Source organism: Saccopteryx bilineata, chromosome 4, assembly GCF_036850765.1.
Source record: "Saccopteryx bilineata isolate mSacBil1 chromosome 4, mSacBil1_pri_phased_curated, whole genome shotgun sequence".
Taxonomy (NCBI): domain Eukaryota; kingdom Metazoa; phylum Chordata; class Mammalia; order Chiroptera; family Emballonuridae; genus Saccopteryx; species Saccopteryx bilineata.
Window position 1 is genome coordinate 81,389,954 of NC_089493.1, and position 14,951 is coordinate 81,404,904.

At 52.5% G+C, this 14,951-nt stretch overlaps 1 protein-coding gene across 6 annotated transcripts in view; it reads right to left on the reverse strand.

The window, feature by feature from the left end:
* Nucleotides 1-14,951, reverse strand: part of PAK6 (p21 (RAC1) activated kinase 6) — a 41,224-nt gene that overhangs the window by 25,359 nt on the left and 914 nt on the right. For 2 of the 6 annotated variants that reach the window (XM_066277121.1, XM_066277119.1), the window contains exons 2-3: nucleotides 14,863-14,944; nucleotides 3,027-3,145 (exon numbers count right to left, since the gene is read on the reverse strand). The gene's annotated coding sequence lies outside the window, so the exon portion shown is untranslated. Of the gene's footprint in view, nucleotides 1-3,026; nucleotides 3,146-3,246; nucleotides 3,275-3,637; nucleotides 3,766-10,357; nucleotides 10,422-14,862; nucleotides 14,945-14,951 lie in introns of those variants that run through there. The other 4 variants (XM_066277123.1, XM_066277120.1, XM_066277125.1 and 1 more) reach the window with 4 other exon arrangements.

Consider the following 14,951-nt stretch of genomic DNA (forward strand, 5'->3'; position numbering starts at 1 on the left):
TTCTGAGGTCATCGGTTCGAAACCCTGGGCTTGCCTGGTCAAGGCACATATGGGAGTTGATGCTTCCTGCTCCTCCTCTCTTTCTCTCTCTTTCTCTTTCTCTCTCTCTCCCTCTTTCCCTCTCTCTCTCTCTCTTCTCTAAAAAAAAAGGAATAAATAAAGTCTTTAAAATATTAATGAAAAAATATTAAACAATACCTGACAAAAAGCAATAAAACTGTTAAGATATTTCCAATGACAGCTTGTCACCCCCTGGTTGTTTGGCACTTTTTCTCTTTATGTTATATATTTGTTTACTGAAGTAACAAACACAAGGGAATAAAAATGTAGTATTTCATCAAAGGTATAATGTTTTGTGAAATGAATAAATACTACAGGCATAGTTCCATCAAATTTTATCACCTATGGACAGAATGAACATTACTACAGGCACTTAGAATACACTGTTGCGTAGACAAACATTAAAAAAGAGTAAGGAATGTAAATTTGTGATTTCCACATTGGGCGGCTGCCCAGGCGCCCATCCAATGAGAGAGAACCCTAATTACAAGTGCCATTTTAACAACTGCTTCGCCAAACTCAACAAAAAATTAGGTGTCAGTTCTGCTGAACCAGTGCGAACCAGCTGAACCCCACCTCTGCCTGCAGAGTGTCTGAGTCCTAGACCCAGGCGTGGCCCTCATTGCCACTGCGTGAGGGCTCCGTAAGCTCTGCCCAGGGCATTGTGCTGAGGAGTGGAGTGTCCCAGGAAGCTGAGCAGTAGTATCTAGGTTCTTTTGTCCCACTGGAGTGGCCTAGAGAGAAGCTGGGTGACCAAAGCAGAGGGCAGTGCACACACAAGCCCACATGTCTGGGCTCCCGCCCTTGTCATCATCCCCACACTATAGGTCCCAGTGAATCCCAGGGGAGAGATAATGGGGCCGTTGTTGAGAAGAATATGATAATAAAGCTCATTCAATCACTTCTGTCAACACTCCAGTTGAACAAGAGGCCAAAGAGCCAGGCTGGCCAGCCAGAGAAGGTCAATATTGACTCAGCTCGCCTTTGAGGCCCAGCTCCAGCCCGCACATGCAGTGCTGTGGTCCAGCAGCAGCTCACGCCAGACCAGCCCTCCGACCTCTGTCCACTGCATTTAGAATCCTAACCCCCTCCTAGGGAAGAGAGAAGAATGGCTTTCCTGGGAGGGCAGCAGCCAGGCACCTCCTGAGCAGCCCAGATTCTCAACAGCTTCTGCATGCAGGGAACTGGGTCCTCATCACAGCCCTCAATGCCTAGCCAGAAAGAACCTCGAGTGACCCCTACTCACAAGATTGAGTCCCCAATCACACACACACACAAAAGATTATGCTTTTACAGCCCTTAACTTTCTATATCTATTTTGTTTACCTCCTCGCTTTATGCTTACAATACCACTGTGACTTGGGCCAAACCTGCTTTAACTGGGTGCATTTTAAAGATGAAAGGAGGCTGGGGGGAGGAATGAGGAGACGAGAAAGGGAATATATACATATACCTGTATAAAATACCCAGCATATGTCAGGCACTATACTGGGAACTTTTTATTAGTGCATTTAATGGTCACAACTCCATGAGTTAGATGTTAGGAGCCCTGTTTTACAAGTGAAAAAGCCAAGGCTTGAAGAGAGGTAATTATAGGTATCTGAGATAGTAAGTGTGAAGCTGGGATTCGAACCCAGATCTTTCCAACTCCAAGCTCTTCTATCATGCTCAGAGAATTTAAAAGACCTGCCTCAGATCACACCGCTACTTAGAGATAGAACTAAAAGAGCTCAAGCCAGAGGCTTTACTCCTGGCAACGCTTGTGTCCAGGGTCACCCACGAACACATGACTACGTATGACATGTGCAGAGCATGACGCTGTTTCTGCCTCCAAATTCAGACCCCTTCCAGAAATGGCCCCTTTGCCAGACCACCTCATTCCCTGCCCCCATGGACCCTCCCTCTGCCTGCTGTCTTTCTATTGCTTTGCTCCAGTAACCTCCACAATCTCCTGCCATATAGCCAGACCATATTCTATAAGTTCTCCAAGAGAGGAGAGCTCAAGTAGCTTCACCTTTTCCAATACTAACAAATGGAGGTGAGAGACACGGTTCCATGCCGGACTATTCTCATTTCTCACTGTGACTCCTCACAACTATCTAGGAGGAAGGCATGATTCTCCCCATTTTGTATGGGGATGACATTAAAGTTTGGAGAGAAGTAAAGCAACTTGCCTAAGGAATCAAAGGCAAAGACAAGATTCAAACCCGGCTCTTTCTGGTTCCAAATGTGTTCTCAGCCACTGCTCTATACATGGCATGAGGAGAACTCATAGCATTGCAATATTTGCTGTACCAGCCACAAAATATTTGCGCACAGACAGACTCCAGCCTTCTCAACTCCCTCACCTAGAAAAACAAGTCAGAAGAGCCCAAAAGACGACCAGAATGGGACAAGATACAGAAAGCACAGCCCGGCACCTCTTTATGTCTTAGCCCTTAGTGTTCCTAGCAGCGTCTGCCTCCTAGGCTGGATGCTGCCTGCTGGGTGCCAGAGAAGCTGGAGAGATTGGCAGGTTGGAGACCCAGGAAGGGACTGGGCTGGGATGTGCTGAGCAGCACCTCTGCCTGGGGCTGCCTCTGAGCCTGCTCAGCACAGGCGCTGGGCCTACTACTGCCCTTCCTGTTTGGGAGGCTTTTTCCCGAGCAAGAATTGCACGGCTTTTGTGACACTGCCTTGCCGCAGACAGGCATCAGACCTGATGGCAAGCAGAGGCTGGGTGAGGGGTAGGGGACGTTTGAAGCCCAGTGGTCTGCTGTGGGCTGAGATGGTGGAAGAACAATGCACATCCACTACAGACTGAGAAATGACTCCTACAATGGACCTCTGCTGCTGCCTAACAGTACCCAGAACAGGCCAGCCCTGGGGGGTCACACGCCTGCCCACTGTCCCTTCCAACCTGTCCCTCACGCTGGTCTCCAGAAGGCTCCTGGACCCGCTACCAGGGCTGAAGATCACTCACTCACCTCTGGCTGGCTGCCCTTCCTCGACTCCTCTTCTTCCTGACTCCTTACCCTTCAGTGGGCAGAGCTTTCAGGCAACAGGAGAGGGAAAACAAGGGCCTTCCCGGCCAGTCTTCCCAGGCCTGGATGGAGACAACAGATCAGAAAGTGTGACAAATGTGATAACTGTCCCCACGGATTTTGCGAATGGCTGGAATCCACAGCATTAGGAACCGCTCCACACCAGCCATCACCTCTCTTCCCCATGGAGCCACTTTCTCAGGTGCAAGGGGAGGTGGCCCGATCTCCGCAGGAGGCAAGGAGAGGAGGGGACAGGAGCGCTTCCGGCTGTTCCCGCCGCGCTCCGACCCACAGCAGCCACCGGGCCCCACCCGAACGGGACTGGAATCCCTCGCCAGCCAGGGCGCGAGCGCCGGTGCACTTGTGGGGTGGGTCACGCTCACAGGGCCGGAGCTCTCTCCCCTGCGCTCAGGCACCTCCACCAGGCGCCGGCGGCCCGAACTTCGGGAAATGAAAACCTTGGAAAAGAGAACCCGAGCACGGGGAGGCCTGTCCCCTAGTACCGGCCCGCCCGGGGAGGTTAGCCGGCGTCCAGGGCTGGGTGGGGCACGCACCTGCGAGCAGGAAGCCCCCGGAGCATTCGGGGAGGCCGCAGGAGCTGGAGCCGGGCGCACTCCGCGGGAGGGACCCGGGCTCCAGGAACGGCGGGAGGAGGCTGCGCTTACAAGTTGGTACAGCGCCGGCTTCACCTGGCCCCGAGTTTGATTTCAGGGTGTGGCCCCAGGAAGGACTCGGCGGTGAACACAGAACCCGGGAAAACTCACCGAGGATCGCAGCGGCCCGCGATCCGTGGCCAGGAGCCTCTCTTCTCAACCTTTTCCCCTCTAACCCTTAGGCTTCAGCTTCCTCAGGTTTTTCGCCTTCGGACCCTGATCCTGGCCTGGCCTGCTGGGTTATCTGCTGAGCCCTTCTCCGTGTAATTAACTCATTAATTTGAGTTGCAGATACTCTGAGCTGCGTCCTCCCGGATCCTAGAGGTGCTGCCGGCGGGCGCCCACCCACACACCTTGGAGAGCCTCAGCTGGAGTCCTGCCACCGGCCACTGTGGCCTGTCTGTCCACCTTGACAAGGCTCTAAGACTGTCTTGGGCAGGAAAGCTAGAATTAGAGAGATTCCAATCTCCTGTCAGACCTTGCTTAGTTCTGAGGGCACGTGTGGGGGAAAGAAAGCTTTCAGGAGCCCTGCGTCCCCAGATCCAGGATGGGGGCTGGTTCCACCGTCAGCATCTTCTGGTTGCACACAGGGATGGGCCCTAGGAGCAGGATGGCTGTCCCGAGTGGCACACTCCTGACTGCCCTTTGCCCTGCTCTTCTGGATTGGAGGGTGATTTCTCCTGTGTATTAATGTTGTGGGGAGGGGCATGAGCCACCTGTCTGTCCCTTTCCCAAACAAGCAAGTGAGAAGACACTTGCTGTCCTGGACTTGGGCCCCCAGAAGGGACTGTGTCCATGAGTGTTGAGGGGATTATGGCTTAGAAATTCAGTACATCTGCACCCCAGATAGCTGCCCCCACGCAGTGGCTGGGTGACTGCTAGTGTCACAGCAAGGGGACCTAGGACAATGAAAAGATTTTTGTCATTGTGGGGCACCTCAAACTTTAGTTATTAACTGAGTTCACCATGGTCAGGTATCATTTTTGTTCACTGATTCTTTAGATATACTGGGCCTGACCTGTGGTGGCGCAGTGGATAAAGCGTCGACCTAGAAATACTGAGGTCGCCGGTTCAAAACCCCGGGCTTGCCTGGTCAAGGCACATATGGGAGTTGATGCTTCCAGCTCCTCCCTACCTTCTCTCTCTGTCTCTCTCTCCTCTCTCTCTCCCTCTCTGTCTTTCTCTCTCCCTTTCTCTCTCCTCTCTAAAATGAATAAATAGCCTGACCAGGTGGTGGCGCAGTGGATAGAGCATCGGACTGGGATGCGGAAGGACCCAGGTTCGAGACCCCAAGGTCGCCAGCTTGAGCGCGGGCTCATCTGGCTTGAGCAAAAAGCTCACCAGCTTGGACCCAAGGTTGCTGGCTCAAGCAAGGGGCTACTCGGTCTGCTGAAGGCCCGCGGTCAAGGCACATATGAGAAAGCAATCAATGAACAACTAAGAAGTCGCAACGCGCAACGAAAAACTAATGATTGATGCTTCTCATCTCTCTCCGTTCCTGTCTGTCTGTCCCTGTCTATCTCTGCCTCTGTAAAAAAATAAATAAATAAATAAATAAATAAATAAAATGAATAAATAAAATAAAATAAATAGATATACTGGTACAATTTTTGGATAAAGTATTTGTATATGTACTCTATTGTTAATGCACAATTTACTCTAGACTCCTACCAAACTACGGTGGTGAGTGGGAATTCACTAGCCCCAGTCAGGCCTGCACCCTGTCTGGCTGCACCCAAACCCCAAAGCTCTCAGCCTCTGTGGGGAAAGCTGGTGCTGCTGGGAGAATGTGGTGGGAGCCAGGGCATTTGCAGGCAGGTCTCTGGATTCTTTCTCTTTCCTCAGGCATCACTGTCGGCCTGACTTTGTTAGCCAACTTCTGCCCTCCTGTGGCCCCCTAGGAAGCTGCCCGCTGAGCCTAGGACAAAGGGGCATGTGATACAAATGTGGCTTTCCTCACAGGTTAGCCACCCAGAGACACAGGAGTATTGGCTGTGGGAAGCCAGTTGTGCTGGCTGGGGGGGAAGGGGGTTTGCAGGAGGAGTAGGTTGCTGAGGATTTTAAATGAACCATGAAGCAAAGTTAGAATGAAATACATAACATTGTTGAACCTAGAATCAACACTAAATTATATTTTATGACTGACAAATGCATACATGAAATCTTTTCTTTTATACAAATACCTTATATACCAAACAATAGCTCCAAGCAGTACTTTGAACTATTGAACTATGATAAAGTGTGAACATTAGAATATTTTCAGAAGTGAACTGCCTGACCAGGCAGTGGCGCAGTGGATAGAGTGTCGGACTGGGATGCGGAGGACCCAGGTTCGAGACCCTGAGGTCGCCAGCGTGAGCATGGGCTCATCTGGTTTGAGCAAAGCTCACCAGCTTGGACCCAAGGTCGCTGGCTTGAGCAAGGGGTCACTCGGTCTGCTGTAGCCCCACGGTCAAGGCACATATGAGAAAGCAATCAATGAACAACTAAGGTGTGGCAACGTGCAACGAAAAAAAAAAAAGAATATTTTCAGAAGTGAACTGGTATTTAATGTGGTTTGAATCCAGCTTCAGTATCCCAGAAAGGCTAGTAGCCAAGTGCCATCCTCACCCTGTAGGGGGTGAATCTAGAACCCTGAGGGCCTCCCACCTATGGGAACTTTGATGGAGTTTGGGGAGAGGCAGAGACTCCCCAATAAGACTGACAATGAAGGTAATGAATCCCCCATCACTGAAGACCCCAAGTAACTATCTGTCAGATATGCTAGAGAAAAGGTTCCCATACTGGATACAAGGCTAGACCAGGCGACCTCTCGGACCCATCACAACCCTGAATTTCTGCACTTTTGGTCACATCTACAGGTGGGTCAGCTGCACTGGGCTGGATGACTGTCTGTAAATTAGGATGGCTGGGATGTGCACAATAGGTCCTGGGTGGTTCATTCCTGTGTGTGACTCCTCTGTCCCTTTCTCTATCCTCCTCTGACCCACGCCCAGCTCAGCCCGGCACAGGAGGACAGGGCAGACATCAGTGCAGGAAGTGGCAGGAAGTCGGGGGACAGCACCTCCCCCAGCATCCATGTGCCTCCCTCTGGTCCTTCTCCCCTGGCGCTGTGCCAGGCACAGGGAGAGAGATCGGGCACACCTTCCTTTGAAGAGCCCTGGCAGCTGGGAGGCCTTCAAGTTGAGGAAGTTGTCCACGCTCTGCCATTCTACAAATTGGGCAGGAGCTCTGGACAGGGATACTGAGAACTGACATTTCAGCATGAGCAACGGCTCTTGGAGCCCCACCAGCGCTGGGTTTGGCCAACCAGAGCTGTCTGGGAAGGCACCGGGCGTGGCAGGCACTTCCTGGCTCTTTCTCAGCCTGTGGCTGTTGGGGCCTGCTGGAACACCTGAGCACCCACAGCCAGGGCTGGGAGCCTGGGTTAGGACCAAGGAGGAAAGATAGGGATCAAGTTGTGGTTTAGAAACACAAACACATTATCCTTTCCCTGCACCTTTCTGCTTAGTGACTTGAAAAGCTGCCTGGGGATCAGGAACACTGCTGACAAGCTCACTCACTCCAAGGGCTCCTTTCTCTGGATGACTCTGCCCTCCTCTAATAATGGTAATAGTATCTGCCAATTATTAAATGCTTCCAATGGGCCAGGCCCCATGCTAAGCTATTTACACTTTTTTTTTCTTTTTTTTTTTTTTTTGTACTTTCCTGAAGCTGGAAACGGGGAGAGACAGTCAGACAGACTCCCACATGCGCCCGACCCGGATCCACCCGACATGCCCACCAGGGGGTGATGCTCTGCCCCTCCGGGGCGTTGCTCCGTTGCGACCAGAGCCACTCTAGCGCCTGGGGCAGAGGCCAAGGAGCTGTCCCCAGCGCCCGGGCCATCCTTGCTCCAATGGAGCCTTGGCTGCGGGAGGGGAAGAGAGAGACAGAGAGGAAGGAGGGGGAGGGTGGAGAAGCAAATGGGCACCTCTCCTATGTGCCCTGGCCGGGAATCGAACCCGGGTCCTCCGCACGCCAGGCCGACGCTCCACCGCCGAGCCAACCGGCCAGGGCCTATTTACACATATTATCTCACTCAAGTCTTCACCACAATCTTGGTTCAGAAGAATGATATTATTATTTTCATTTTACAGATGAGGAAACTGAAGCTTGGAGGTTAAAGAACTATCTCAAGGTCTTATACTTACTGAGTGGTAGAGTCAGAATTTCAACTCAAGTGCACCCCCCCAGACTGTTCTCTTCACTCCACACGGCTCAGAGGTCCCTGGGCCCAAGCACTGTTTGATATGACCTGACCATATGGGATCAAGTTCCTGGGAGCAGTTGGTTGGGGAGGCACTGGTCTTTTGCCTTCTTGTGCCAACTCTGCCACTTTGGATAGGTAAGTCATGTGACCCTAAGAGGTGGGGGGATATCCCTCCCCAATTTCTGATAAGGGAATGAGAACCATCACACAGCACTGGGTGAGAGGGGCAGAGGGGCTTCAGCTTCTCCCACCCTGTCACTGAGTCCTCTGTTAGGAGCCAGGTGCTAGATGGCCTGGATCATGAACCAGCACCTGCCTGAAGTCCCTACATGGAGCCATTAGTCCTTCACAGGCCCATGAGGCCCATGTGCAGGCACAGCTGGCCAGGTGGGGCCCGCTATAGCTGCTTGCTGCTGGGCTGGAGGACCTCCTTGGAGGAGGGCAGCCCTCGCTCTAGAAGGGAGGCAGTCTCTGGAGTAGATCCCTGCTCCCTATCTTCCAGGCTGTCTAACCTATCCCTTCCTGCTCCTGGGGTAGCCTGGGCCAGTGTCCCTCCCTGGATGGTACCATATTTCTCTCTGCTAAGGGGGCGGAGAGGCAGATGCCCACCTGGGAAGGCCTGGGAGCACGAGTTGAAATTGCAAACCCTTGGGGTCCTCAGGCAGGAGAGAGAGGCTGCTGCAGAGCATGGGTTCCCGGGGATGGGAGCCCTTTTGCCTCTCAGGACTTCCGGTATGTCTCAGCCTCAACTTTTCTTTCTTTTCTTTTTCTTTTTTAATTTTTTTATTTATTGATTGATTTTTAGAGAGAGAGAAGTGAGAGAGAAAGAGAGAGAGAGAGAGAGAAGGGGGAGGAGCAGGAAGCATCAACTCCCATATGTGCCTTGACCAGGCAAGCCCAGGGTTTCGAACCGGCAACCTCAGTGTTCCAGGTCGACGCTTTATCCCACTGCGCCACCACAGGTCAGGCTCTTTTCTTTTTCTTTTTTTAACTTTTCCCTTGATTTGAGAGAGAGAAGAATCAATTTGTTTTACTCAGTTGTTTTGTACCTATATATTGCTTCTCATATGTGCCCTGTCTGGGGATCAAACCCACAACCTCTGGTATACCAGGACAACACTTTATCCACTGAGCCACCTGGCAGCCTCAGTTTCTTGGTGTGTATAGTGGGGGAGGGAGTGCCACCCTTCCTCCGGAAGGCTGTGAAATGATGAGGTCTAGAGCACTGGAGTACAGGGGCCCTGAGGATCAGCAACCTCAATCCTTACCTCTGTACCTTCCCCATATACAGGGGTAGGAGCTACCCTGGGGAGGCTGGGAAAGATAGTCACCTCTATGCTGAGAACGCTCATTTCAGAGACATGATGAATTCACTTAATACCTTCTCATTGTAATCAATTTGCAGCCCTGTTCTTAATGGGCTCCGAAGTTCCATCCAAATGTCTGTTGCTGGCAGTTTAGCTCTCTGGCTGGCATTTTTGCTGACAGAACTAACAACTGGAAGCCTCCTTGAATGGAAACCCTTTGCTGTCCTTTCCTCTCTACTGAGCCTCCTGTGGCTGCTCCAGTCTGAGGCTGGGGCAGGGCGGTGACTGGCAATGGGGTGAGTAGAAAAGGCCTGTGACCAGGTGAGGGCTCGGGCAGAGACAGGAAGGAGCCGGTGGCAGCACAGTGTTGGCTGCACAAGCCCATCCACAACCCTCCACTGGAATACCTTAGCTCTAAAGGCACCAAGTTCACAGGCTGTGTAGTCTCCCGGGAGCAGTGGCCCCTGGCGTAGGGCTTGCGGAGCTTTGCCTTCTCTGTCTACGCTGGGCCACTGTCAGAAGCATGACCCATCTAGCCGCTGCTTGCTGGGCTGGGCTGTGCTTAGCGGGTCCTGGAGGGGCCCAGGCATCTGCTTCCTTCCCTGCTCAGGCTCCTTCCTTTCTTAGGAAAGGCCCACACCTTGCCCGCCTGTTAGGACGGGAGGCACAGAGGAGTGTCGGGACCTATCCAGCCCCCAATTTTGTCAGGCCAGGCCACTTTCTTCAAGCCATCGAGTTACTGGGCAGCCAGCATCTGCCCCTACTTGGGGTGCCTTTGATGCTGCTGCCCATGGCAAGGCAGCGTGGGTGGTGAGAGCACTGGGCTGGGAGGTGGGGACCCCCAGGCCTGATGCTGCCTCTGCCGCCAGTTAGCTGTGTGATCCCAGGCCCCCTTTTCCTTCTCTGGGCCTCTTCTTCCCTCTCTAAAATCACAGGAGCTAGATTAGACATGCTTAGGAATTCTCTTTGGCTTGAACGTGCTACAACAATCCAAGGCAGCCAGCTCCTTGCTAGGACAGTCCTTTCCCCCTCTGCACTCCTCCCCACTGCCCCAGGACTGACCTCTGGGCACCAAGGAGGCTGTGGCAGGCCGGTTCTCTGGCTCCCTCATCCTATGTGCTTTTTTTGCATAGTTGCACTTGAAGCCACATTTAAAGCTGAAAGAAAGAAAGTGAAGGTGGGAGGCTCCAGGCCAGGAAGCTGAACCAGAGAACCAGTCCTTCCAGTTTTAACCCTGCTTCTGCTTTGGCCTTCAGGAGCAGGAGCGGGGGCAGACAGGCAGGTGGCAGGGGTGTTGAGCAAGGTGACTGGTTCATTGCTACTTGCCTAGGGGAGTGCTGCTGAACTGGGGTCACAGACCAGAAGAATGCCATCAGCTGACCTGAGTTTTCTGGACTTGCATTTCTGAGCACCCAGAGGCCCCCACTACAGGTCCTGGGCAGCCTGAGTGTGCAGAACACATCCCTGCCCCCACCCTCTTAGCCAGATGCCCAAAGGCCGGAGTGCTTTGAGGCTTGGGCAAACCAGAGCCAAGCAGAAAGATGCCAGCATTTGCTGGCGCTGCAGCACTATGAGGGAAGAGTTCTGCCACAGAGAACCCAGAGGTGTACTAAAAAGTCATCATTGTCTCTCTGTAAAGACTTGGGTCTTTGTGCCCTGGCTGGTGGTGCAGTGGACAGAGCATCATCCCAGAGCACAGGAGTCACCAGTTTGATCCTCAAGGTCACTAGTTTGAGCCCTAGTCCAGTCAGGGCACATATGAGAAGCAATCAATGGCACAACTAAGTGGAACAATGAGTTGATGTCTCTCCTCTCCCTCTCTCCTCTTCCTCAAGACTTGGATCTTTGCATTGCCTGATGTGTCATAATAAGGTTTTATAGAATGCTGGCCAGAATGGGTGTTCCTCTGCTGGGGCTGATGTGGCCCCATGTAGTTATGAGGGAACCTGTTTTGTTTTGTTTCAGTGAGAGGAGGGGAGGCAGAGAGACAGACTCCCGCATGTGCTTGAATGGGATCCACCTGGCAAGCCCACTTGGGGGCGATGCTCTGCCCATCAGGAACATTGCTTTGTTGCTCAGCAACCAAGCTCTGCTTAGCGTCTGAGGCAGAGGCCAAGGAGTCATCCTTAGAACCCTGGGGCCAACTTGTTCCAACCAAGCCACAGCTACAGGAGGGGGAGACAGAGAGAGAGACAGAGAGAGAAGCGAGAAGGGAAGGGGTGGAGAAACAGATGGATGCTTCTCCTGTATGTCCTGACCAGGAATCAAACCCGGCAACTTCCACATGCTGGGCCAGTGCTCTACCACAGAGCTAACCGCCGAGGGCCTAGGGAACCCATTTTTTATTGCATACTAATTCCCCCAGCATATGAAAGTCTGTCATGTTCTGGGTTTGCTTTGTTCTTTTAGGTGAACAGAACCTGAGATTACCCTTCCTAAATTCATAGAGTGATAAACCTTTGGTAGGAAAAGAAAAATGTCTCTGAGTCTGAGCCTATGATTCCTGGACATTTCTAAGTCACCTGCCACAGCAGGCAAAGAGATTGCTGTGGTCTCCGGTCTGGCCCTTCTGCACAAACACCACCAACGGTGTGCTTCAGATGGGGCTCCTTAGCACACAGTTCTGCAAGGACTTGGGGCCACCCTGTGACAAGATTTGAGGCCCAAAGGAGAGTGTGACCAGAGTCAGACCAGGCCGCTTGGTTCCTTCATCATATACAATCCACACCAAGGTCTCAAGGCCTCAAACTCTAGACCCCCAGAAAAAGAAGGAAAATCTCAATAGGCTCAAATCATTCCTTAGAAAACTTCAGTGGGTAAACAATTTGTTTTTTTGGGGAAAAACAGACCTGGTACTGTGTTTCTTCCCAGCATTATCAGGCATGGATCTACTGGTATTCTGAGAGCTTTAGCTTTTTTTCAGGGAAGGGTTCTTCCAAAGCCACCTCCTGCATGAAGCCTTTTCTGATCTCCCTGAAGACCCTGGTGAGGCCTCTCCCTCCTGGCACTTGGTTCCTCTAACACTAATAATCATCACAATGATAAGGCTTTCTTCTGCTGAGCACTGTGTGCCAGCCATGCTGCTAAGAGTGTTTGTACATGGCTTATTTAATCCTCTCAACAACCTTATCTCATAGGTACTATAATTATCTCCATTGAACAGGAGAGGAAATTGAGACCTAGCGAGATGAGGTAACTTATCTGAGGTCACCCAGGCGGGAAGAGGCAGCCCTGGGCCTGATATACACCTGCTGACTCCTGCTGTTAACCCTCCACCATCCTGCCTTTTCCTGTACCTGTGTATCTCCCGGGGTACCTGTCTTCTGCCCATAACAGTAGCTACTAGCTACTTCTTCCTCTGCGTTTTCATTCTCAGGTAATCTTTTGTTATACATCTTTATAAAATTCTATGTTAAGAAACATTTCCTGGTATTGGTCTAAATTTATAAATTATCTGGACTCAATGGGTCATGGCTGACCATTTCAGTGATGAATCGAGGACCCAGACTGAGCAAAAGGGGCAACAGCCTCCTGGTGCTGATCATGGCTGCTTTCTGTGGGGTTGGTCCCATGGTCAGCTTTCCTTTCCCTCCTCTGCTGAAGGGCTCAGGGCTTCCCAGGGCAAGGGCTCTGTTCCATTCATTTCTGGGCACTTCTCCCAACCCCTGTTCCTACCACCAGTGTTTTGTGTTTAGTAGGCGCTGTGCCCTGCCTGCAAGCAAGTGAACCAGAGCAAAGTGCCTACTGCCATCTCCAGTGCTGCCTGGAGCTGGCATCTTGCCAAGAAAAGATAAATCCCCCTTTATCTCACACCCACATATCTTAGCCCTTAATGGGCCCTTGTGCTGAGCTCAGAAGAGGGGCTTCCAGTCAGCTTGCTCACCTGGGGCAGGAGGGCCAGCTTCTGCTTAGGAAGCTTTCCTCCTTCCCAGCTCTTTCTACCAAGACAGGCTCACAGAAGTAGCTCTCTTCTGAAAGACCTCACAGGGCAGGCTGTGGAAGGCCTGTGGATGAGGTCTGCCAGCACCCTTCCTACTACCCAAATCTTAGGGACTGCTCCTGCGTCCTGGGCCTTCCGCTCGTGGTGTGGACTGTGGAAGGCATCCTCTACACCCAGGACAGAGTGTGCCACCCAGAGGTGTCTCTGGGGCCCTTTGGGTGAGGAACGCAGTCTCTCGGCGTCTATGCCTACTTCCTGTCCTGCTGTCCCACAGAGGCAGGCAGGTGTAAGGAAATCAGCTTCCACAGCCCTCCCTAAGCCATCCTAAAACTCCAGGCAGGCTTTCCCCTGCCTGCCCCCGATGCCCTGTCCTCCACCCTCTGCTCCCTCCTGACTCCATCAGCTGCCACCCTGCTAGCTTGCTGTTTGTCTGGCACCCACAGCCTCTGCCTCTCTCAGCCCAGCTGGGCACCAGCTGCTGCTCAGCTCTGCAAACATTCAGGACCTCCAGGCTTAGAGTCACCTTTTGCTGGAAGGCAGGACTTCCTCATCCTGGAGTCAGGTATGGGGATTGGTTGAGTGGGAGACACAGGGGTTCATTCTGACTCCGGTTCTACATGCTTCTTCTGCCTGCACCTTCCCTGTGCCTGGCACATTCCAGAGAGCTCAAGTCACAAAGAATCAGCATGTCCTTGGGGGACTAGAAGGTCCATGCAGTCCCCACACTCCTACCTTGCAGCTACTCACAGGGGCACACGGCTTCCACTCAAATCAAGTGTTTCCAGAAGCTTTGTTTCTGGTGCCCATCCACTCCTGATGAGACTCAGGGTTCCCAGGTTTCCACTTTTGGTCTGTAGATGGGACCCCTTGCTTGGCCCAAAGGCCTTATTTCTAGCTAGATGACTTTCCATGGGGCCCAAGGGCCAGGCAGCCCAGAGCTCATCCTCAACTCTTAGAATCCGGTTCCCACCAGAACCAGCTTGGGAAAAGAACCCCAGCAGGACCCTCCAACTTTAGTGTGAGACACCAGGGAGAGAACAAATTACACTGTATTAGGCTTGCTTCTTGGTGAGGCCCCAGCACTTTAGCACCCCAAGATCACTGGATCTGACACGCCTGGAACAAACCAAGTCACTAACCCTGCAGCAGAAGCCAGGAGTCCAAGGCCTGTGAGGAGGAATGCTGCTCAGCCAGGCACCCCTGAACTCGGCTTGCCATTGAGTCTCAGAGGCAGAACCTGTGCCGGGTTAAGCTCTGCCTAGGGGCATGACTTGGAGCCTGGGTCCTAAGAATTCTCCATAAATATTTGTGAATTAAATATAAGAGGGGTATGTACCAGAGGTGACAGGGTAAGAGGACATCCTGGTGGCACTGGCTCAGCCCATCTGGATGGGAGGTACAGGCAGGAACAGCAGAAATAAGCACTTCTCCCTCTACCTGGGAAGCCAGAAGCCAGCTTGGACCAGGCTGTTCCGAAACCGATCTGGAAATGGAGTGGCAGGTTGGACGGGGCCCTCAGGGGCCCCCAGCTGCCACCCCTGCCCCAGATGGTGTGTAGGCTGGACACTTCCTTTCCCTCGCCCCTGCCTGGAAAGCCTAAGCCCACGTTGGGTAGCAGGGACCTTACCGTGGCCGTTCTTCCGAGCAGCTGGGCCTCAAGCTCCCCACTGCAGGCTGGTGCTTGTCTCTAGCCTAGGAAGCGCCACTCCCTTCAGG